At 39.2% G+C, this 23,524-nt stretch overlaps 1 protein-coding gene across 2 annotated transcripts in view; it reads left to right on the top strand.

Moving 5' to 3' along the window:
- The window catches only part of ASTN2 (astrotactin 2), a 442,922-nt gene that overhangs the window by 253,602 nt on the left and 165,796 nt on the right, over nt 1–23,524 (top strand). The window lies entirely within an intron of this gene.

The raw sequence follows: 23,524 nt of genomic DNA, 5'->3' as shown, positions 1-23,524 counted from the left end.
TCTCTCTCTCTCTCTCTCTCTCTCTCTCTTTCTTTCTTTCTTTCCTTCTTTCTTTCTTTTTAAATGAAGTGTTTAGGTTTTTGCCATAGGTTGCATGTGCTTGCCAGGAAAAGACAGGGGGAAAAATGAGAAATCACCCAGGGGGGATGGCCAAGCAGCAGTCCCTTCTCCTCCCTCCTCCAGTTGGGATTTTGGGCATGCATACACATGCATCCAACATGATTTTAAAGATGTTGGGTCTAGTACTCGAAACATGGTCAGTTGTGTGGGAATCCAGCATCTTAACTAGCATGCCCAACCTGCTGACCCTAGCATTGTTTCTTCCGTATTTACTGATAATTGCTTCAAATGAGAGACAGTTATCCTTTTTATGAGTGAGTAGTATTCCACTGTGTGTGTATCATATTTTCATCAATTACTGGTCACTTAAGTTGATTCCATATGTTATAGAATATGAATAATAATTATAGAAGTACAGATATCTCTTTGACATATTGATTTTCTATCCTTTAGGTATATACCATACATAGAAGAATGGAACTAGACCTCTATCTATCACCATATAAAAAAATTAACTCAAAATGGATTAAAGACTTACATGTAAAACCCAAAACCCATCAAATTACTAAAATAAATATAAGGAAAATATTTTAGGACATGGGTCTAGGTAAAGATTATTAACATGAATTTTTAAAGACACAGCTTGCTTCAGCCTCCCAGCTGTGACTCCAGGCATGCAACACCACTCCAGGCTTTCTTTAGACAGGGTCTTGCTATGTTACCAGGCCAGCCTTGAGCTCATAATCCATTTGCCTTAGCCTCCCCTGGTTTTGGGGATTACAAGATCAATCAGCCTTTGGGTTGGACTGGAATCTAACCTTGGCCTTCCATTTGGTCCCAGCCTGTAGAGCACAGCATCTTAGCCACACATGTCACTCTAGTTCAGTCAGAAGCACTCACTTCTTCTGCCATCATTGACATATTCCATTCATTACCTTAAAGTACCACTTAAGGTATCAGTAGGAAATACTAGGGTTGGAAGTATCTTAAGGGATCATCTAATCCTTTTTCCTTGTCAGCATTTTGGTATACCTTTGAAAATATACTGTTTATATACCCTTTACATGTTAGAAAGTTAAGTTCCTCATCGAGTGTTCTATGTATAAGATTGCATTATCTGCAAACAAAGACCAATTACACATCTTCCCTTCTAATTTGGATGGCTTTCTTCTTTTTTTCTTGCCTAATTGCTCTGACTAGGACTTCTATATTGAATAGCATATATGTTGTACTATATTACTTTATATTACTATCGTTTTATTTCTCTCTTCCAATATTTTATGTCATGAAGTTTACTCGTACATATGTTAAAAGTTTCACAATTCAATTTTATTATTTTTCCTTAAAAATTACCCTTTAAGGATATTTAATAATAGGATAAATCTTTTCTATATATTTACCTGTGCAGATACCATTTTGGGTACTTTTTAATTCATTTATATTTTCATTAGGTGACACTTTTCTTTTGCCTAAAGAATGTCTTTTACTTTTTCTTTTATTTGAAGCAGTTTTTGCTATAGGCTGTGTGTGCTTGATGGGAAGACAGAGAGAGACAGAGAGACAGAAGTGGGAAATCACCCCCTGCCACAACCCCTTCTCTTACACTCTCCTCTCAAGATCTTGGGCATGCATATACACATGCCTAGTGTAAGTTTAAGCCATTGGGTCCGGGACTTGAACTACGGTTGAGTACATAGGAGTCCAGTGACATAGCCATTACGCCATCTGCTAGTCCCATTATTTAAAAAAATTAATTTATTTATTATCATCATAATCTTTTACTGTTTATTATATTTTGTGTCATTTAGTGATGCATTCCTTCTGATTTTGCTTTTGCAAGATATTATCACCTGGGTACAGAAGTCTAGATAAATGTATTTCTCTTCTAAAAATTTTAAATATATTGCTTCTTTATCCTTTTGTTTGCATTGTTTCAAATGAGAAATCTGCTATAATTCATAATTTTGCTCCATGTATACTCATGCTTTATTCTCCCTGCCTACTCCTAAGATTTTCTTTGTTATTACTCATCTTGAAAATTTTTATTTTTCCTTGTGTTAGGAGTAGTGAGCCTATTTGACTTGTGATTTTATAGTTTTATCTTACTTGGAGAAATTTTGGCCATTATTCAGTCAAAGTTATTTTCTCTTTCTTGCGATTTTTCTCCTCTTCAGTGATTCTAGTTACATGTGTATTTAGTCATTTGAAATTGTTACTCATCTCAATGATGATCTTTTCATTAAAAAAAAGTTCTTTTCTCTGAGTTTAATTTGGGATGATTTCTGGCGTTATGTCTTTTATAATTTCTGCAAAGTTTAATATATTGTTAATGCCATCCAGTTAATTTTCCATCTTAAATATTGTAATTTTCATTTTCAGACGCTCAATTTGAGTCTTGTTAATACACAAGAGGACTTCAGAAAGTTTGTGGAAAGGAACCAGGTGGTAGCACACCAATACTAAAATTGTATCCACATGAGAAGGGTCCTGGGTTCATGTCCTGGGATCTCCCTGAGCATGTGGGGCACATATACATTCCTATAATCTGCGCCACCTGAGAAGGGGGTGAATCATGGTATAAAGTTCCTATAGGAGGTCTCTCTCTGTCTCTCTTTCCTCTCTCCCTTATAGAAGAAATAAATAGGTAAATAAATCAAAAGTTCAGTGAAAAAAGTGGGATAAAATACAAGCTTATTTTGGTGCAAAATATTTTGTGATCCGTGCATAATACACATCTTCCATGAACTTTTTAAACCCCTAGTATTCCAAGTTATAACTTTTGCAATACATGAATTTAGATACAATAAATTTAAATATCCTGATTTGCTAAATCTGAACATCTGTATTAGGTTTTTCAGTTTAAATTGATTGATTTTCTCCTTACTATGGGTTGCATTTTCCTATTTCTTTGAATGCCAGGTAATGTTTGGAGGCATACCAGACATTGTGATGATTGCCTTGTTGGGCACTGGATATTTTATATTTCTAAAATTATTTTTGACCTCTATTCTGAGACAAAGTTAAAGTACTTAGAAATAATTTTATTTTTTCAGATGTTTCTGCTGTAGAGCTAGTGCACTTGCCAGAGAAGTAGAGATAGGGAGAGACACTGTAAAGGAAAAGTGAGAAATTCCCCCAGGTGGGATGGCCATGCTTCAATCTCTTCTCCATTCTTGGGATTTTGGTCACACACACACACACACACACACACACACACACACACATACACATCTGGCTGGTATGATTTTCAACCCACCAGATCCAGGATTTGAACCATGGTCAGTCATGTGGGAGTCCAGTATTTTAACCACCATGCCACCTGCTGGCCTCAATAATTTAATTTTTTTAGATCTTGCTTTTGAGATTGGTTAGATGAGGTGAGAGGAGTATTGAATCTAGAGCTAATTATTTCATACTACTGAAAAAAGACTGTTCTGGTGTTCTCTGTGCAATGCACTTGAATTATGAGGTTTTCCAGCATGGCTGGTAGGAAAAGATACTACTATTGGCCCTTTTATGAGCACTGTGAACTATTCTCTCTAGTCCTCTTGGATAGATAGGTTTCTCACATATCAATGAGTACTCTGCTGAATATTGAAAAGGGACTGTCCAGAGATCTCTTTAATTTTCTTTCTATGCATCTTTCTACTCCCCATTACTCTTTCTTAGTAAGTATGGTCTCTCTGGACTCAGAGGTCTGTCTTCTCAATTTAGGAAATCTACCAAGCATTCCTTTTCTCTTTATAGTTGCTTGGAAACTCTTCAGAAGCAAGAGGAAATTTTAAGGCTAACACATTTGCTTTCCATTTTTCAGGATCTCAATTATTTGTTGCCCAATTTTTAGTTACTTGAAAACTCATTTTATGTATTTTCCTATGCATGTGTGTGTTTTAATTTCTTAATGTTGCAGGCAGTAGGGCAACCAAATCCAGTTCCCAATACTCCATGCAGTCCAAAATTGGAATTAAGAGGAGTCTTCCTTATTCTTTAGGGGACAGTGTTCTAATCCAAGAGTTTCTTTTTTATTATTAAAATAAAAATTACTTCTTTTTTTATTACCTGGTCTAAGATTTCCTCACACATGTCTGAGCCTTCTTCCTACAGTCAGTTGTTCAGAAGTTTGAAGGCAATGCCATATCTGCCTTCATCTTTCCAGGTTCTTGTAACCCTTTCTTGTTAAAGTTGACTTTAATTCTTTACATTATTTAGTTCTTGAATTTGAGGTTGGGCAGTTGTCTTTATAAATGAAAGATAATGAGTCTCAGATCTTTATAATTTGGGATCTTTCCTCAGTGCCTATCATAAATAGCTCTTCACTTAATTGAACTGCATGTGGGGAGGCATATGCAGATCTTAACTTTTCAGTTCTTCTATAACTCTGAGCACTGTGTAGTCTTATAGGATCTTACATAGTTGTAGAGCCTACCTGAGCACATAGTAAACCTTGTAAAGTGTAACTTGATGGATGGATAATTGGGGGGTGGATGTCTGAAGCATTTACCTCCTTTGCCTCTTTATCTTCATTACTATGTCTCAACACTCTGGAAAGTGAACTTGTCCCCAATTTAAATCTTACAGCTCACTCAGTTTAATTTTACTTTGAGAGATATTAGTCCAGTAGAATTTGGACTTTGGAAAACCTTACTTCTGGTTTTAATTTCTACCACTTCTCACTGAGAGTTATAGGATCAGTCAATATCTTTTCTGGGTCTCAGTTTCCTTTTCGGTAGAATGCAGAAAGTAACACTTTATTTCACATGGTTTCCCACCCGCTCCCAATTTTTATTAATTTATTTATTTTTATTTGATCAGAGAGAGAAAGTGAGAAGGCAAGCCACCAGGTCCAGGACTCGAACTGCAGTTGGCCACGTTGGAGTCAGTGCCCTTATCCACCACATCACCTGCTGGCCCTCCACAAGGTAGTTTGAGGATGAACTATAGCACAGTTCTTGGAATATAGTACATATTAATAAACTGTAGCACAGTTCTTAGAACATAGTACATAGTAATAAATTTAAGGATTTTTTTTTTCTTATTTCCATGAGTTAAAAAAAAAAAAGGGCAAAATAAATGCTAGGAAGAACACAACAAAGTAAGGTTAAGATTTGTTTTGGATAGAAAGGTAAGATTGCTTAAACATTTGGTCAGATGTGACCAGAATAGGGAAATGTGGGCTTTCTCCTTTGATTTCTCTGTTTTTCATTTCTTTTTTTGATGACAGCCAAGCCCATGCTAGAATTATTTATTTATTCATAAGCTCATGTGTGCATGTGTAAAGGCATAGGTGTATACATCTCTCTTTTTCCTGTGAGCATATATGAACACACACACACACACACACACACACACACACACACACACTTTATAGCTGTCATACATTCTACAATCTTTTGAACTAACTTTTGACACACCCTCTCTCCCTGTCTCCTCCATCTGCCCCACTTTCTACATTTGGTGCTCTTTTTATTTCCTTCAGAGAAACCATTGCTCTGTTGGTTCTAGGACTTTGTTGAGTAAGCCAAGCATAAGTAGTCTCCTGTTCCAGTTGTTTTGAGCAAAAACGGGGCTTGTTTTGGGGGTGGCTGAATTCCCCACACGTTAATCTGTCATCAATATTAAAAACAGACGTCTGGTTCTTCTGCGTGGCCTCATCAGAGCAATTGGCATGGGATTTTAGCCTCTTGGGCAGGGTAGACCGAGGGGGTGGAAGTAGGATGGGGTAGTAGGAGGGGGTTTTGCTGGGGCCCAAGCATATTTAATAAATCCAAATCCTCTGCTTGACCTGTGGAGAAAAAGACTCACAGGAGGAACTTGTCCAGAGGTTACACTCATGTGAGCTTGTGGTAGAGCCAGCTCTGGTTTCTTCTGCCCTCCTGACCAAGTTCAAAGATCTTTTTATCAGTCCATATGACCTCTGGTATTGTTCTCTATGCTTGAGAATAAATTAAGGGGTGGATGAAAATAAGAGGATAGAGGACATTTTGTGTAGCTGGGCAGGATGGAGGATTTAGAGACCTGAGAGCAAGCAGAAAGTTCTGACCTTGTAGGAAATGTAACCCATAAGGCTCATCACTTCTTTGCTTTCATATTTTCCAACTTCTGAAAGTCCCAAATGTTTAGAGTATAAGGACTTTTAACATTGATCACAATCCCTTTTTAAGCACCACAAGAAGAGCAAGGACAGGGAAGGGGAATAGTCTCACTCACTATCATCATCTCCTTTTGTTTGTTTTGTTTTGTTTTGTTTTGCTTTCACTCTGGTAATATTCCCATGCATTTTGTTTGGTCACTTACTGCTGTTCTGATGGTTCGTTTGTTTATTTTTTAACATTAAAAAAAAATTAAAGGCTTCTCTTTTCTACCCTGGGATTATCAGCTTTGCTTTGTTTGGCTCAGGGCTCAAAGGCCATCTGAATCTATTGGCTTCTACAGAGGAAGCCCTTTCCATCACCCTTAACCACACCTGTTCCCAAAAGGTAACAACACCTGGAGCAAGTGAGTGCCCCTTGGGGCTTGGCATCTGGGAGCCTGAGGGGCCTCTCCCTAGCTGATCAGTGCCAGGCCTACCTCTTGCCAACTCTCAACACTTGTCTCTGTTTCTTCCTTCTTTTTCTTTCTCAATGTCTATCTCCTTCTCTTGATATCCCTGTTTATGTCTCTCCTTTTCAGTCCATGTCTTTTCTGTCAGTGTCACTTTTTGCCCATGTCTACCGTTTCTTGCCTGTATTTCTTCAAGCTGGCTGAGATACAAGCTCAGATCTGGGTTAGGAAGAATGTCCAGAGTGGTCAGAGGACACCTCTACTCACTACCAATACACTCCTATGTCCCTGGTTTCAGTTAGTCTAATCAACAAATGAAAAGACCCTCCCCCTGTCCTGATACACACACATCATCCCATTTTAGACGGTAGACTGAGGACCTTCTTAGGGTGAAGGGGAACGGTTATAGAGATGAATTTGTATAGGGAATAAATCAAGACAAAACAGAAAGCCCCCTTTTCTCTGGTAGCTGAGAGGACAGTGAAGGCAGTGGCTACAGTGGAGCAGTTACATTGGAGGTGTTTATGAAATCCTGTAGAAATTACTCACAGCTCCTTAAGCAGCATGGGCCATGGCTGACCATACTCTGTCTGAAAAGCTGGAGGGACTCTCGCCCGCCTGCTGTCTGCTCATCCTGAACCAGCTCGAGAGAGGTGATGTCATTGGCGTCTAGGCTCCATTCCCTCAGCTAGAATGGGGGGAGGGTGAGGAAAATATGTTTTACAGGGTGAAGTACAAACTGACATGACTGCAAACATCTGGAACTGATATTCAAGCCCCAGAAAATGTTTCTGTCACTCCAGCTGCTCTTCGGGTGAGAGATTTCTAAAGTCAAAGGCCTCCGAAGGGAAAAGATATTTGGAGAGTCTCAATTCTCTTCATTCCCCCATGCCATCCAGCCTGCCTTCCGTATCACAGAGTTCTTTACTGTTCACAGAGCACTCTCATTCATACTGTTAATGTGTATGGAGTTCTGACTATGGTTCCGGGACTTCAGTACATGCATGGCATGAAACAGTAACAAGGCAGACATAATTCCTGCTATTAGAGTGTATAGTCTACCAGGACAGAGAGAAATTTTAGAAATAAATTGCTGTGATGGCATGATAGATGCTAGATAACTTAGATTATTGTAAGAGCACAGAAGAGGGGCTCTAACTCAATCCACTGGGGTCAGCAAAGGCTACACTGAGGAAGTGAAACGATTGCTTGAGATTCCAGTTCTAGTAATTAATCATTACTATTAGCCCTTTATACTCTACGGTATAGCCACTCAATTGGAGGTCAACCCCTAGCTGAAAAGACTCCTCTTCAGGTCTCTCTTCTTCCCCGAGATCATCTGTTATCATTCTTGTCCTGAGTAGTAGCTGCCCATTTCAGATGCCAAAGAAGAAAAACCATAATCCCTCTGTACTCACCAGAATCTCCTAGACTGAGACAAAATTAGGCTAGGTAGGTATCTAGCTTTCATCCAGAAATTTTTTTTTTTTTGAGAGATTTTCACTATAGGACGCGTGCACTCGCCAGATGGACAGAGAGAGACAGAGAGACAGAAAGCGAGAAATCACCCCCCAGGGGGGATGGTCACGCCTCAGTCCCTTCTCCTCCATTCTCCTCTCGGGATCTTGGACACGTACACACACGCGCCCGGCGTGAGTTTTAAGCCACCGGGTCTGGGACACGAACCATGGTCGACTACGTGGGAGTCCAGCGACACAGCCATTACGCTAACTGCTGGTTCTCCATCCAGAAAATTTTTAAGACTAAATTCTGCCTGTGTCTTGCCATTCAGTTATTCCCCCAAATGTAAAGTCAAACCACTATGCATATTCCCCTTTTCCCCTCTCTCCTAATATATCCAGCCTTCATATTCTTGCCTCAACCTAAATTGGTTCTTGGTGTATTTAAGCTCCTGGTTCGAAGCTTTCTCTTGGTCAGTATTTTAGTCATCACAGTGAATATATGGTCTTCATAGACACCCTGTCCAACAGATAAGTCTCTTACTTCCTCAACTTGCTCATCTCCAGCAGCTGGTGTGGTGGTGAAGGGTGGACTCCCACATGGCTGACCACGGTTCGAGTCCTAGGCCTGGTGACTTGCTTTCTCACTTTCTCTCTCTCTTTCTCTGTCTCTCTCCAGTACGCACATGTGGCCTATAGCAAACTAAAAACTGTAATAAATGAAATAAAATAAATAATTTTATTTTAGACCTTATCCAGTGCCTAGCATGATGCCTCTAGCACACCAAGGACATTTAATAAATATATGATGACTCAGTGCCTGATTTATAAGTATTACTCTTCTGATATAAGCTATTTAAGAGCTTCTACTACTCTTCTACCTATTGTAAATTAAACTTTATTGTCTAGTTTAATAGATTTTTAAAAATTTATAATTTCTTATCTACATTCAATTGTTGTACATATTTATAGCATACAATATGGCTTTTCAAAGAATGAATGCAGTGTGTGATAATCAAATCAAGGATGTTACCATATATATAATTTTCAACAAAGAACCTTACATTTTATCTGTTAAATGCTTTTGACATGTCCTACAAGTTGATAAATGATTACACGTAACCTACTTTTTCAAACTTCTCTCTACTCTTGATACCACTGATTTTATTTTCTGCTTGGGCCTACACACTTAGATCTCATCTTTGGTATCACTGATCTGGCTCCTTAGATTACAGTTAGCACTCTCATTAAAATTGTGAACTTTCAGCAGCTTATACTTTTACTGGCTTGGTAGCACTTATTATAATTATACGGAATATATTTTTATTTTTGGGAGATTTAGCTGTTGCCTTTTTCACTAGAATATTAGCTTCTACAAGGTATAGTTATGTTCATGTTTTTAAAATCACTCTATCCTCAGTGATGAGTACAGTGCCAGGCACATGGTAAGTTTTCAACACAGACCTGAAATCTGACCAGGAGGGAATGAGATAAAGTGAAGTTTAGCAGGTGGGTGGGGATGAAAGTTGTTTCAGGGTAGTGAATAGCAGTGGCTTTAAGGAATAAAAGGGCAGTGTGGTAGAGTATATATTTTGAATAATAGAATTAAAATAGAAGAGACTATAAAGGGGTGAGCCTATGGACAATTATTTAAGGCCATGCTAAGGGTAAAAGTTCATCACCCTGACCACTCTATGAGGGATGACTATAAGGAGTTTTAAAATTCATTATCTCATTTTATCCATAAAGTAATCGTTCTAAGTAGGAGGGACATATTATCTACAGCTATAGATAAGGGGGTGGAAGATCAGGTTTATGAAGTTGATAGTTAAAAGCCAAGTTGATAGTTGGGGCCAAGAATTGAATCTGTATCTCCTGACTCTTTAATCCACATTTGTTTTCCCATTGCTCATTGCTGGTGTAATGCCAGCCAGCAGCACGAAACCTCTGGATTTGGGTGGAGATCAGGAAGAATGGTTGAGTGGTCGGTCTTTTCTGCAAAACTTCATCGGTCCAAGAAATTGTTCTGTGTGGCATCACGGTGTGGACTAGCTAATCCAGTCGATAAGACTAGGGTTCAGTTTCTGTTGCTCCCTGAAGGGATAGCTGGCATGGGACTGAGCAGAGGCATTAAAGAGATAGACTGGGGTTGATCAGAGGTGCAGTAGTGAAACACAATGCTAGTGAGGCATTCCCATGTGAGATAGTTCCCAGTTCAAATCTGGAGACCTTCCTCAGTATGCCAGGCACATGCTTGCTCGTGACCTGGGGCTGGCTGAAGTCTGAGAGGGGATTGCAGCATCAAGACCCGGTTGGGAGAAGGAGAGCAGATTCTCCTCTAAGACCTTGTTGATTGACTTTTTTATATTTATTTACATTTAATATTGTACATCTTTACAGCATACCATGGGTTCTCAAAGAACAAATGCATTGTATGTCAAGCAATTCAAAACTTTTTTTTTTCTTAAGTCCTTCTCACCCACCCCCAACTGTCCATTTCATCCTATACAGTCTCTTATCCTACATAAAGACTTGCTGTCTCTGCTTTTATATCTTCCAATCTATTCGTTTCTGCCACAAAGTACAAGCATTTGGAATTTATTGAGCAAATACATACAAAGTCTGTCTTTTTTAGTCTGGCTTGCTTTGCTTGGCATGAAATCTACATTCATCTACTTTATATCTAATGATATGATCTCACTGGCTTTTGTTTGTTTGTTTTTTTTTCTATGGGACATGTAGAAAACAAGTAAGTACATAATGTTTTAAAATATATAAATAATTTATCATCAGTTGACATCTGGATGATTTTTCACATGAAAATTTTAATGAAAATTTATAGGTTCTGGCAATCTCTGTTCTTATTCCACATAGCAGCAGTAGACAGTAGGCAGGAAAGTTGAGTAGCCACTCCCCACTTGAAGTTTTTTATACTTTCTTTTCTTACTCCCAGGGGTGCATACACTAGAGAGAGAGAGAGAGAGAGAGAGAGAGAGAGAGAGAGAGAGAGAACCCTAATGGGGCGTAGTCATGCCAAAATCCTTTCTACTCCATTCCTTCATCTCCTCAGGATTTGGGGGCATGCACGAACATGCACTAGAGTTCAAACTGTGATCAGTCATGTGGGATCTAGCTCCCTTGACTGCTGAGCTATATAGGACTGGCCTCCACTACCCCCTTTAGAGAATGTGTGCATACCCTAGGTTGCCATAGTCCCCTTCTTCCAGAATGTCTGACGTCAAGCCCACAACATTAATTTACTCTTTAGGTATTTGAGTAAGTCATCTGTAACTTGGACTAGGCACAGAGAGTATTGTCCCTTGAGAGTGTTACCATGTCTTGGGATATTGTTGCCTGCTATTTGCCAAAAACAGGGCCAGGAGGGGTTGAGCTGACTGTTCAATAATAACAGAAATGCCTCATTATAATTGCTTCCACTTTTTAATGTTTACTATGTACTCTACAAGACTTCTATCTCTGGGAGAGCATCTCTCTAGATCATCACTGCATAAATTGTTCATCTTTTCCTACCGTAGAGTCTTATTTGTGGTAGAAGCCTAATGAATAACCATTAAACAAGTGCACTAAATGAATAAATAGAGATGTTGTGTTAAATTCATTTAATCTTCACTAATACTATGATAAAGTTACTATTATTATTCTCATTTCACAAAAGCACAAACTGAAGCTCAGAAGTAGCCCACCGTCATGTGCTTTTAGAATCCTAAAGTATCATATTTACAACATACTTAGAGGTCAATTAAGCTAACTCTCTCACTTTGTGGATGAAGAAACTGAATCTCAGAGATCAGAGGACTTCCCCTTGGTCTCCTGGTGAGCAAGTTATGACTAGCATATAGACAGGGTCTCCTTGTTCTCAGCCCAGTGTTGGTTCCACATATTAAGTGCCTAGGGGTACTTAGGCTTAGATTTCCCATAAATCCTTCATATACTTCCTGCAATGACTTCCCTTTCCCCTAGTCATCCTCTTCTGCCTCCCAGGAGAGAGATTTTGGAAACAGCCCTGGAGCCATCTGAGATGAGATCAAGGAGTTGTGTTCACCTGACCCCAAACTCCCCAGGGAGAACTCAATTACCCTGGCTTGATCTGGCCTCACCTTCCCCTGTGGGAAAAGGTAAGGGTGGAGTCCTACAGAAAGAGGGAATTTGGTTATCAACCAACAATGAAGATGGTGTTATAAGAGAACAAGTATTGCTCCTTAATCCATAATTGCCAGTTTCTCTCCAGCTCACTTTTAGAGACTATTGACCTATTTAAAATTCTCAGATAGGGCTGGCATCTGTGATATAGGAGAGCTTTTCAACATATCAGAGTTTCCTGGGAATATTCAAGATTCCAAAAGGCCTTTTAAAATCACCCACAATCTGGAAGGAAACAAAGATCACAGATAGCATTTTGCTCTATGACCCCCACTCATCCTTCATCTTTCACTCATATCACACAAATGAGGAATATGATTCAAAGAAGAAAAGTGACCTGACTGAGGTAATTCAAAGTTTATGAATGTAGTTTTGTAGAGTTTAGAAGATGTATCAAGAGTCCTAGATGGGACCAGCAGTTTCACTGGACTTCCACATAGTGGACCGTGGTTCGCGTCCCGGACCCGGTGGCTTAAACTCACGCCGGGTGTGTGTGCGTGCGTGCCCAAGATCCCGAGAGGAGAATGGAGGAGAAGGGATTGTGGTGTGGCCATCCCCCCTGGGGGGTGATTTCCTGCTTTCTGTCTCTCTGTCTCTCTCTGTCTGTCTGGCGAGCGCACGCGCCCTATAACAAAAACCTCTCCAAAAAAAGAAAAAAAAAAGAGTCCTAGAGTAATCTTACCCTCCATACTAACCACTCAAATGCATGTATTATTCCATATTTACTGATATTTTTAAATCCCTGGGCAACTCTCCTTTGGGAGAGTCTGAGTTCTGGGGACAGAAAAGGAGCATACCACTTTGCCAGGACAAAGATGAAAGTCATACATACATTCTAGTAGGCAAGAAAAGAAATTCCTTTATGTAACCATCTTTGAGAGACATTTCTTTTCTATTTGGAAAGAGAAAAATATACCACAATCTCTTTTCCTTCTCGAGCTGATTTTCAGGAAACTGATAGTACAATAACACTAGTCTACTTTCTTATCCTCATATACACCAAACTGGTTATTCCACATCTCCTTTCCTTTGCTTAAAGTTCCCCAACTTCCTTCTGCCCCTAGTTGCTTAGATTGTTAGCTCTTTTACACTATATTGTAGTATGCTGTAGTGTAGTGGGTCACCAGAATTGTTTTGAAGAGTAATTATATTCATTTCACAGGGGAAAACTGAGATTTAGAAGGGAATAGTTACTTGCTTAAAGGCATATAATTATTAAGTGACAGAGATGAGATTTGAACCAAATTCTTCATTCAGAAGCCCATGTCCATTATCCTTATTCTTGACAGCTTCCAAGGAATCCTTGAAAGGGGAAGCATTTAATTTTCTTTCATTCATTCTTTCTTCTTTCCTTCCTTCCCTTTCTCCCTCCCTCCCTCCCTTCCTTCCTTCTTTCCTTCTTTCCATCCTTCCTTCCTTCCCTTTTTCTTCCTCTTCTTCTTCTCCTCCTCCTTCTTCTCTTAATTAAAGAAAGAAGAGGAGAAAAACAAGCAAAATTTTAGAGGTGTACTTCTGATTTACATCATGGAGGAGGATAGTTCTGGAAGTTGTTTCCAAGGCAGATATCATGGGAAAACAGTAAGATCTGAATCACTTGTATAACATCTTGAACCAGGGGCTGCAGGCCATCAAGTTTCACGTATGGGGTGCACATGTCCTGCCATCATGTTCATGATGAATCTTGCTTTAAAAAGTCCATATCTGGTTGTTCTACAGCAACCGAGCTTTTCAAGGGATTTCTTGGTAAGTGGTTTAGGGAGACAAGGGGTAATGACAATGAGTTCCAATGACTGTGGTCAACTGTTTGAACCTAAAGTGATGGAGCAATGCTGGATTGGATTCTCCTATGTTTCTTACCTAGAATTAGCCACATGAAACAGCCTCCTTGCTAACTACATAGTTTATAAGTGTACTTTCTGTACACGCCATGTTAATAATAGTGACTCATATTTTAAAATTCATTTGTGGTTGGTAAACAACTATTGACTATTGGTCTTAGGCACTAGAGAAATTTTAGAGACAGACTTAACTGTAATTTAAGGTAGCAGACATGTACTCATCTTGGTTTTTGTTTTCATTTTAGCAGCTAAAAGCAGCCTGAGCAAGGATGGGAGTGGGTAATTTGCTTGGTAGGAACACAGAAAATAGTATTAAGAGAACATGAACAATGGCATCAGAATGAGAAATATGTTCACAAGGGGTATGTTCACAATGTTTCTATAGAAGTATCAGAGCTATTGCTGCCTGAAGGATGTAAAGCTGGAATGTGTGTGCTCTGATTCCCTATCCCCCTAGCCTATTGATTAAAAATTGGCCTTTTTCACTCTTCTGGGCTGTGCTTACCCATGTGGACTGAGAGAGCCCCTAGGACATCAGAGAAGGCCTTTGGGCAAAAAATGGAAAGACATGCCTGACATATGTTTGAGGTGGAAAATATTAGAGTAGCACGAAGGAAGTCTGAGCTCACACTAGAACTATGTACTACAATTAAGGCTGGAATCAGAGGCTGAGGATGTGCAGAAGCCCTAATGATTCTCTTCATATGCATTTAGAAAATGTGTTTATGGAGTAAATACGTGTGCCAGGAATATTGCCATACGCTTGGAAAACCAATGGAGAAGATAGTACATACTATCACTTCTCTCTCTTGGAACACTTACTTTGGAGAAAGAGATTTTAAAAAAAAAGGACAATTGTACACTAGTATGGCAAAAATGAAAAAATAATTAATAATTACCAAAACTCAAAGCTTCCTTTGAGTTGGAGAATGGGTAATCAGGGAGGGTCTCATGAAGAAAGTAGCCTTCTACCTTAACCTGGAAGAATGAAATGGATTTCAATAATAGAGAACAGGTAAGAAGAAATTCAGACAGAAGCAAGAGTATAAACCAGGAAGGGCATGGAGATGGAAAATAAAGGTGCCTGTGGGGACACATAATGAGCCAGACTGGTTTGTAATGAACTGACAGAAAGCCTTGGATTCAAGATATCTGGACTCTGGACTCCATTCTTTGAACAATGGAGGAGAATGATGGAAGGTGATTATGGCTCTAAGTTGTGGCTAGAATCTCTTCATATGCATTTAGAAAATGTGTTTATGGAGTAAATACGTGTGCCAGGAATATTGCCATACGCTTGGAAAACCAATGGAGAAGATAGTACATACTATCACTTCTCTCTCTTGGAACACTTACTTTGGAGAAAGAGATTTAAAAAAAAAGGACAATTGTACACTAGTATGGCAAAAATGAAAAAATAATTAATAATTACCAAAACTCAAAGCTTCCTTTGAGTTGGAGAATGGGTAATCAGGGAGGGTCTCATGAAGAAAGTAGCCTTCTACCTTAACCTGGAAGAATGAAATGGATTTCAATAATAGAGAACAGGTAAGAAGAAATTCAGACAGAAGCAAGAGTATAAACCAGGAAGGGCATGGAGATGGAAAATAAAGGTGCCTGTGGGGACACATAATGAGCCAGACTGGTTTGTAATGAACTGACAGAAAGCCTTGGATTCAAGATATCTGGACTCTGGACTCCATTCTTTGAACAATGGAGGAGAATGATGGAAGGTGATTATGGCTCTAAGTTGTGGCTAGAATATATCTTCTCATTCTCAGCTAAACATGACTAGATGTAGGTGAAATATAGACGTGGGGTGGCTATAGTGTAGAGCAGACCCCACTAGACTTAGCTTGCATAGAGTTTTGGCAGCAGAACAGAGGATCTAATTTGAACAAGTGGAATCAAGGTAAAGATATAAAACAGGTAAGCTCCCTTCAGACACCCTCCACCTTTAACATACACATGGAGAGTGGCATTCGCATTACACTCCACCAACCAGGACAGTTTGATAATTTTTATTAATGTGTGGCCTAGTAAGTTTTTTCAGCCTTCATCCATCAAACTCTGCATCATGCCTTCAACAGCAGCCCACACCCAGTGCGTCTGAAGCCCATATATCATGCCTTAAGGCAGGGAAACAGATTCCCTTTTATCTCTGTTGCAAAAGCACAGATGTTGGAAATGTCAGTAAATGCACCCAGCCTTCTCTGGGGTTCAGGCACAACTTCTCCCTGGATGACCTCCTTGCAATTCTCATTCCCATTGCATTCCAGGCAGACACACTTTCCTTTTGTTTCTTCACTCAAGAGCTGCCTGCACCCCACTCTTCCAACCCATGTCATGAGTAATACATTTATGTGTTCACATCTGCCTTGTCCTAGCTAGCTGCTAAGGCCATTTGCAAAGGAGAAACTAATATCAGTCAGCATCTGAAAAAGTTTATACTGTGACATCCTGATGCATGGCTCACCTTTAGACTTCATTCATGTCTCCCTTTATCACTTGAAGAACGAAGGGAACATTACAAAGGGCAGAAATCCATGAGCCAGGTTGCAGGAGATCTGGAATTCCTGTGTGATCTAGTGATTTCCGTCTATTAACTTAAGTTTCTCTATCTGTTAAACAGGGTTGTTGAATCCTGTCATCTCTGAAGTCTTTCTATCGATAAAGTTTTACATCTAGTAATATGAAAAGCATATATCACCCTTTCTCTTCTTTTGGTTCACTTATAGCAGGGTGCCTTAATTGTTTTTTTAAAATATCTATGTAAGTAAAACATTCATGTAGGAAAGTGCACAAATCATCAGTGTAGGCCTTGATGCATTTTTATAAAGTGAAAATAGCCATGTAACCAGTACCCAAATCAAAGAATAAAACATCACCAGCCTCATAAAGCCTACCCTGTGTCAGTCATAGTCCCTTCCTCAATAAAATAAAGAACTATCTTGACTTCTAATGATGTATATAAATTACTTTTACCTATTTTCTAATGTTATGGGTAAAAATATTATACAATATACATTTTGTTGTGTCTTACTTCTTTTGTTCACCATACTGTAAGTTTTATTTGATTATTAGATAGAGTTGTATTGGGTTGTCAGAAAAATCATGGTTTTTTTCTATGCAAAAATGCCTTTTTCAATGACCTGATAGTAGTTTGTTTATTTATTATTTCTCTTGTTCTCAAGGGAAGCTGCTGTTCAAAAAGATTCATCAAGTTAGCTCGAAGCTGAGTTCCTTTTTTTTTTTTTTTGTCTGAGAAGGTTTTTGTGAATGCCCTCACTTAGTTCTATAAAGATAAGGCCAATTAATTAGTAAAGGTAACCATTAATTACCCTGGGGAAACAGTTTAATAGGGGCATTTTGTGTCTTACAAAAGACTGCCCATTTTATGAGTAGGTAGAGCTGACTATTGGGAGCACTATGGACATTTGATTGTAAATCTAGGAGGTCTGGAATAAATGAGTAGATGATCCTGATCTCCTACCCTTGTGAGATGCAGAACCTCTCAGATGGGTTAAGATCATCTCAGAATCTAGGGAGCATCAGCATGAGGAAAAAAATCTCACTGGTGCTTCAGACCTAATGCCACAGTATGCAAAGATACCTTGGCACAGTGGTATGATCTGAACATAAGTAATGAAACATAAAGAGTTTTAGAGACTTGGGAGCCTAAACTTACACCTTTTGTAGCTAGGGGAGTGTGATTGTCCTTTATTGGAGAACCACTGGGGCCTATGTAAGGCTTTTTTAGGTGTCTCCACCATGACTAAGCATAGAGCCAGACACAACCCCTATTTTCAACAGTGACACCAAGTGGCAGTTTCAGGAATTACAGGCAAAGAAGAAAGGGCCCACTTTGGAAAGACTAGATGCAAGTCTCTCTCCACATGGAAGTAAGAAGCCTTGATTGAGAAAAATATTTAAAATTATGTACAGTCCAAAGTGAGAGCAATATCTGATAGAGACACTATACTTCTCAACATGCACTTGAGACTAAGAAAACAGTTAATCCTAATGTTAGAAGAAGTTTCTTCCAAGTTGATGAAATTGTCTATGTATTCATTCTTTCATTCATTCATTCAAAATTATTTATTGAATATCTGTTAACCATATATTCAATATGCTTGGCATTTTAAAAAGTAACACACCCTCTATGCCTGCAGGTGGTATGGTGGTTAAGCGCTGGACTCCTCCATGGCTAACTATGGTTCAAGTACTGGACTCATGACTTGCTCTCTCACTTTCCTTCTTTCTCTGTTTCTCTCTGGTGAACACAATGTCCTATAGCAAAATTTAAAAATAATAATGATAATAAATAAAATTAAATAAATCTTTAAAAACAGAGAAGTAATATTGGGTTGTTGTAAAAATTTTTCTATGCAAAATGCTTCTTGACTTACTCACAACCCAATACATCTACAACTGCGGCCTGTTCCTCCTCTTAGCACTTTTATTTCTCCAACATTTTTTAATGCAGCCAGTGTACTGACATATGGTCAGAAGTCTCTTTGTGAATGCACTACTCCTGAGTATGTTTGATGATGAAATACTTACTTGGGAGAATTATCTCCCTGGGACATATTACGCATTGACTAGGATATTTTCTAATAATTTGGATCATTTCTAAAATTGTAGAATTATATGACCTTTCCCTATATCTCCATCTCCAAATCAATTTTCTGGACCTTAGTGTGCCCACTGAAAGAAAAAGAAGAAATTGTTCTATCAGTTCATGTCTAAGTTCTGTATAGATCTGTGTTTCTTAGATTTTAGAGAAATAATCTCTTGCCCTTTATTTATCTTGCTATATCTCTGTGATGGATCAGCCACCCACATACAAGAAGATAATTCGGTCATTTTTTTTCAAAAACATTGATATGTGAACTTAAGATATTTAAGATACATGCATTTTTACCACATGGAAATAACATTCTTCAGTTTTAAACAAATAAGTGTGAATAGGTGTCATGAAAGAAAATCAGCACCTATTGAGCCTTCTGGCATAATAATAATTGGTACTTATGAAAAAGGAATTGTATCATCCTGGTTGGCCCTGTGGCCTAGTGATCAAGAGAGCCAGAACCAACATGGCTGACTACACAGTTCATATCTCAGGCATGGCAGCTTGAGAAACATGGCTGGTACATGATCTTGTGTGCCCCAAGTCCCAATAGGATGGAGAAATGGAGGAAAAGGGTTGTAATGTGACCATGCTCCATCAAAGGGTGCTTTCTCCCTCTCACTTTTTTTTTTTTTTTACCTCTCTCCCTCTCTCGGGTAAGTCCATGCACTTTCTGGCAATTTATTTTTTTAAAGTGTTATCATCCAATTTTATTGATGAATACACTGCTGTTCTGAGAGATTAAGTAACATATTCAAGGTCAAGTATTGTCCAACTTTAGTTCATTATAATTTCAAAAGCCTATTGCAATTATAACTGGTTATACCTTTTCCATGAAGGCTTCCCACCCCAGAACCCATTAAGATTTCAGGTCCTGAGCTATCTTTGTTTTAGAAACCCTGGCATAATCACCATCTTGTCTGTTGCTACCACCCCCACAGTCTCTGTTCAGTGAATAAACAGAGATTTTTGCTTCCCAAGGTTGTCAATCTGCCCTATTTTATAAGTCTTAAATTTGCTGTTAAAGTGTTTTACAAGATATAACCAAACAAAAGCAAGTCTTTGAATAGAAGGTCACAGTTTTGGAAGGACCTTTTGGGGTTTTAACACTAAAGTTGCGCACTAATTTTATCTTAAGCTATGCTGAATTTTCTCTCTGGTTTAGAAAGATGGGTTTTCAATGACCAGTGTCATTTGGGATCCTGGAAAGCAGAGGGTGGATATTTTTGGCATGGTTTATGCCCAGTGCCTCATTCTTCAGTTGACTCAGATTTCTGGGTGGGGTTTCAGTTTTGTAGTAAAACTCTGGACCTAGGACAACAGTCTGGCCAATTTCCCCTCAGGTCACTCTAAATGACAAGAAGAAAACACTGCTAACCTTTTCACAGGACAGAGATTAAAATGGTGCCTTCACATTGTTGTCTACGTGAAGGTAACAATCACTTTAAGATGGAAATAATGAGAGGGAGACGCTGGGATGCTTTTCTAAAAGAGCCTTGGCATAGAAATGAGCATCCACTGTCTTTCAGTCATGTTCTCTACTTTAGAAAACCTTTCAATGCAATGATCATCAATTGCATTCAATAGTCCTATAATGTGAGATACCCTTGAACTCACTTACAGATATGTAAATAGAGATTCAGAAAAAGAAAATGACTTAAAGAATGACATATAGCTAATAGGAAGTGCAGCTGGGACTTAACAACTAAGGACTCTTGCTCTCATTGCCAACCAGCCACTCTGAAAGGATTTGGAGTAATTCTAGTCAATCCTTTCAGCAAGTTCTAGAAGCTTGTATCATTGTCCTTACTATGTAAATGGGAAAACTGAAACCTGAGGATAGTAATGTGGGTGGCCCAACATTAATTACATGGCTCAGTCACCAATGGAAGTTACCCTAGATGTCCCACCCTCACTGCATAACTTCTTAGCAACCTTGCAATTGGGTAAAATGGTTCCCTCACAGCTGACTTGAGATCTGGATCTTCTGTAACAGTGTTGCTTTTAAATTTTTTTTTTTTATTTATTTTATCTATGAGCAAGAATCAAGGAGAGAGAAAGAAAGAAAGAGCATTTCCAACAGCATCTTGATGTTGTGATCTATCCCCCAGCCTCAGCCAGCCAGGTCATGGGTATATGTGTGCCAATCATACTCAGGGAAGTCTCCAAAATTGAACCTGAAACCATCCCATGTGGGTCAGCCATGCTGGCTTGGTGTTTTACCACCCTGCCACCATCTGGGTCCAGTATTTTTGTTTAGTTTTGTTTTTGTTTTTATTTTTGATCTAGTTTATTTTTTTAAAAATTTTTTTAAGTTATTTTTGCCTTAGGGCACATGCACTCACCAGAGAGAGACAGAGAGACAGAAAGTGAGAAATCACCCCCAAGGGGGATGGTCATGCCTCAATCCCTTCTCTTTCATTCTCCTCCTGGGATCTTGGGCACACAGGCACAAGTGCCTAGCACAATTTTTCAAGCAACCAGGTCTGGGACTCGAACTGTAGTCGGCCATGGGGGAGTTCAGTGATGTAACTTCTATGCCATCTTCTGGTCCCCCAGTGTTGCTTTTTAAAATGGCCAGTTGATTTTAGGAAAGCAAGTTTCTACAGCTGTGAATTGGTGGCCTATGATAGGTTAGCAGCTGCTGATGAGTAAGCAGAATCTTTCACTTGAAAACATGGCTTCTTTCTGAACTTGGGGTCTCTGACAAGATTTTATCCATGGTCTCATTTTTGAAACCAGTCAGTCATTAGGCAAAGCCCAAAGACATTCTCAACATAATCACTACCATTCAGTACACACATCTGCATGCCAGACAGTGCTAAGGACATCAAATATGTTTTCTCAAATTCTTATAGCAACTCTGCGAACTGGAAATTGTTAATCCCATTTTAAAGAAGAAAAAGTGGTGGTCAGTCAGGAGGAATAATTTAAGGTAGTTGGGATTTGTGCCTAGGGCTATCAAAAACTCTTCCCTTTCTGGTATACCATATTATCTTCCAGTTACTGAACCAGAGATCATAGACCTTAGGAGGGACTTTACCTAATAATCAAGTCCATTGCCTACCAGCTTCCATTTTAAGGACATGGAGATGAAGGCCCATAGGAAGAAAGGAATTTGTTTATCAAAGAAACATTTCCACTCCCTGTATTTACCCAATTTGAGTAAGTTTTAGAGACTGGCTCTTTCCTCTTTTCTGGACCTGGGTATAAAGTTTATCATTGATACCAGGCCAGTTGTTCAGGAAAGGCTCAGAATGCACCTGGTGATTAGTCAAGGATTCAGGACAAAGAGAGAAAAGACATTTATACCCCTAAAGCAAAGCCTTTCCTCCAGCCTTGTTCTGGGGCGTGTAGTCACCATCTAGAGGGCCACACTACCACTCAAATTTCAGTTTCCTGGAAACGTTCCCATAATGAATGACCCACCCCTTCCCTCTCAGTGCCTCTGTTTCTTCCCAAGTCAGACATAATCCTAGCAACTGGGTTATGTCATATTTCACTTTGTTTGGAAAGGATCAGATTTTCCCTCCTCTTAATTGGATGATTGAACCTTTGTGAGCTCACAGATCTAATCTCGAGATGCGGGTGGGTTGAATTTGGTTACTGAGACATAATAGGAAATAGTGTTTTGGAGAGTTTGGGTTAGAAGGAGTGACTGAATATTTTTCTGTCAGAGGCCTTGTTTGGGGGCAGGTAAGGATTTTTCCCACAAAGATAGGCTCTTGTAGCTTTGAAACTGTTCACCCAGTGATTCTCTCTGATGTAAATTCATGCAGAACAAAAGCTGGGGAGACCGTGTCTGCCTCCGTTACGCGTTTTCTTTCTTCAAGGCCATATCTTTCTGGACTTTTCAGACCCAGGGTTTGTGGATGGGTGTGGTATATGAGCTTAGGACATCCGATTCTCTTCAGTTCTGATTTCAATTAAGCTACCAACTTTCTCTGTGGCATTTGGAAAGCTGCTTCTCCTCTCAGGCTAGATTGAAATCTATGTCTGCCACAGTCTCCTTTTGAATTAATGGTCTGTGTAGTTAACGATGATTCAGTCTGACCAACACGTGTAATGAGTGTCTATAGTGTGCCAAGCACTGGGCACTGTACTATTGGATTGTCAAAAAAGTCATGACATATGGGAACCAGCAGTCAGCATAATGGCTATGTCACTGGACTCCCACGTAGTCGACCGCGTAGTCGACCGCGGTTTGCGTCCCGGACCCAGTGACTTAAAACTCATGCCGAGCGCGTGTGCATGCGTGCCCAAGATCCCAAGAGGAGAATGGAGGAGAAGGGATAGCGGCGTGACCAACCCCCCTGGGGTGTGATTTCTCGCTTTCTGTTCTATGTCTCTGTCTGTCTGGTGGGCGCACGCGCCCTATAGCGAAAGAAACCTCTCCAAAAAAAAAAAAAAAAAGAGTCATGACATATTTTTTCTATATTTTTCTATACAAAAATGCTTCATGACTTTTATGATGATCCAATAGAAATTGGTGAACAAGCAAAAACTTTATTGTCTTGAAATTCAGAGTTGAATAGGAGTCATAGGCAATAAACAACTAACTTTAGGTGCAGGGAGTCCTATGGAGGTAAAGAATGTCATTGCGTGGCTGTCTACAGCAAGGTATTTTAGTCTACTACTAAAGAAATTATTTTGAAATACAATAAAAATGTATTCATGAGACCAAAATCAAGGATGTTTTTGCTTTTGTTTTGTTTTATTTGGAAGCAGCTATTTCTGCTTGATTAATAGGACAAATTACATTGTTAAAGGTCAACTGATCATCTAATGACTGCAAGGAGAACTACATCATTATGTGGTTAGTAAGCTAGATGCAT

Source organism: Tupaia chinensis, unplaced genomic scaffold (assembly GCF_000334495.1).
Source record: "Tupaia chinensis unplaced genomic scaffold, TupChi_1.0 Scaffold000081_1, whole genome shotgun sequence".
Taxonomy (NCBI): domain Eukaryota; kingdom Metazoa; phylum Chordata; class Mammalia; order Scandentia; family Tupaiidae; genus Tupaia; species Tupaia belangeri.
The sequence above is the reverse complement of the archived record's forward strand: the minus strand, read 5'-3'. Positions and strand labels throughout refer to the sequence as shown.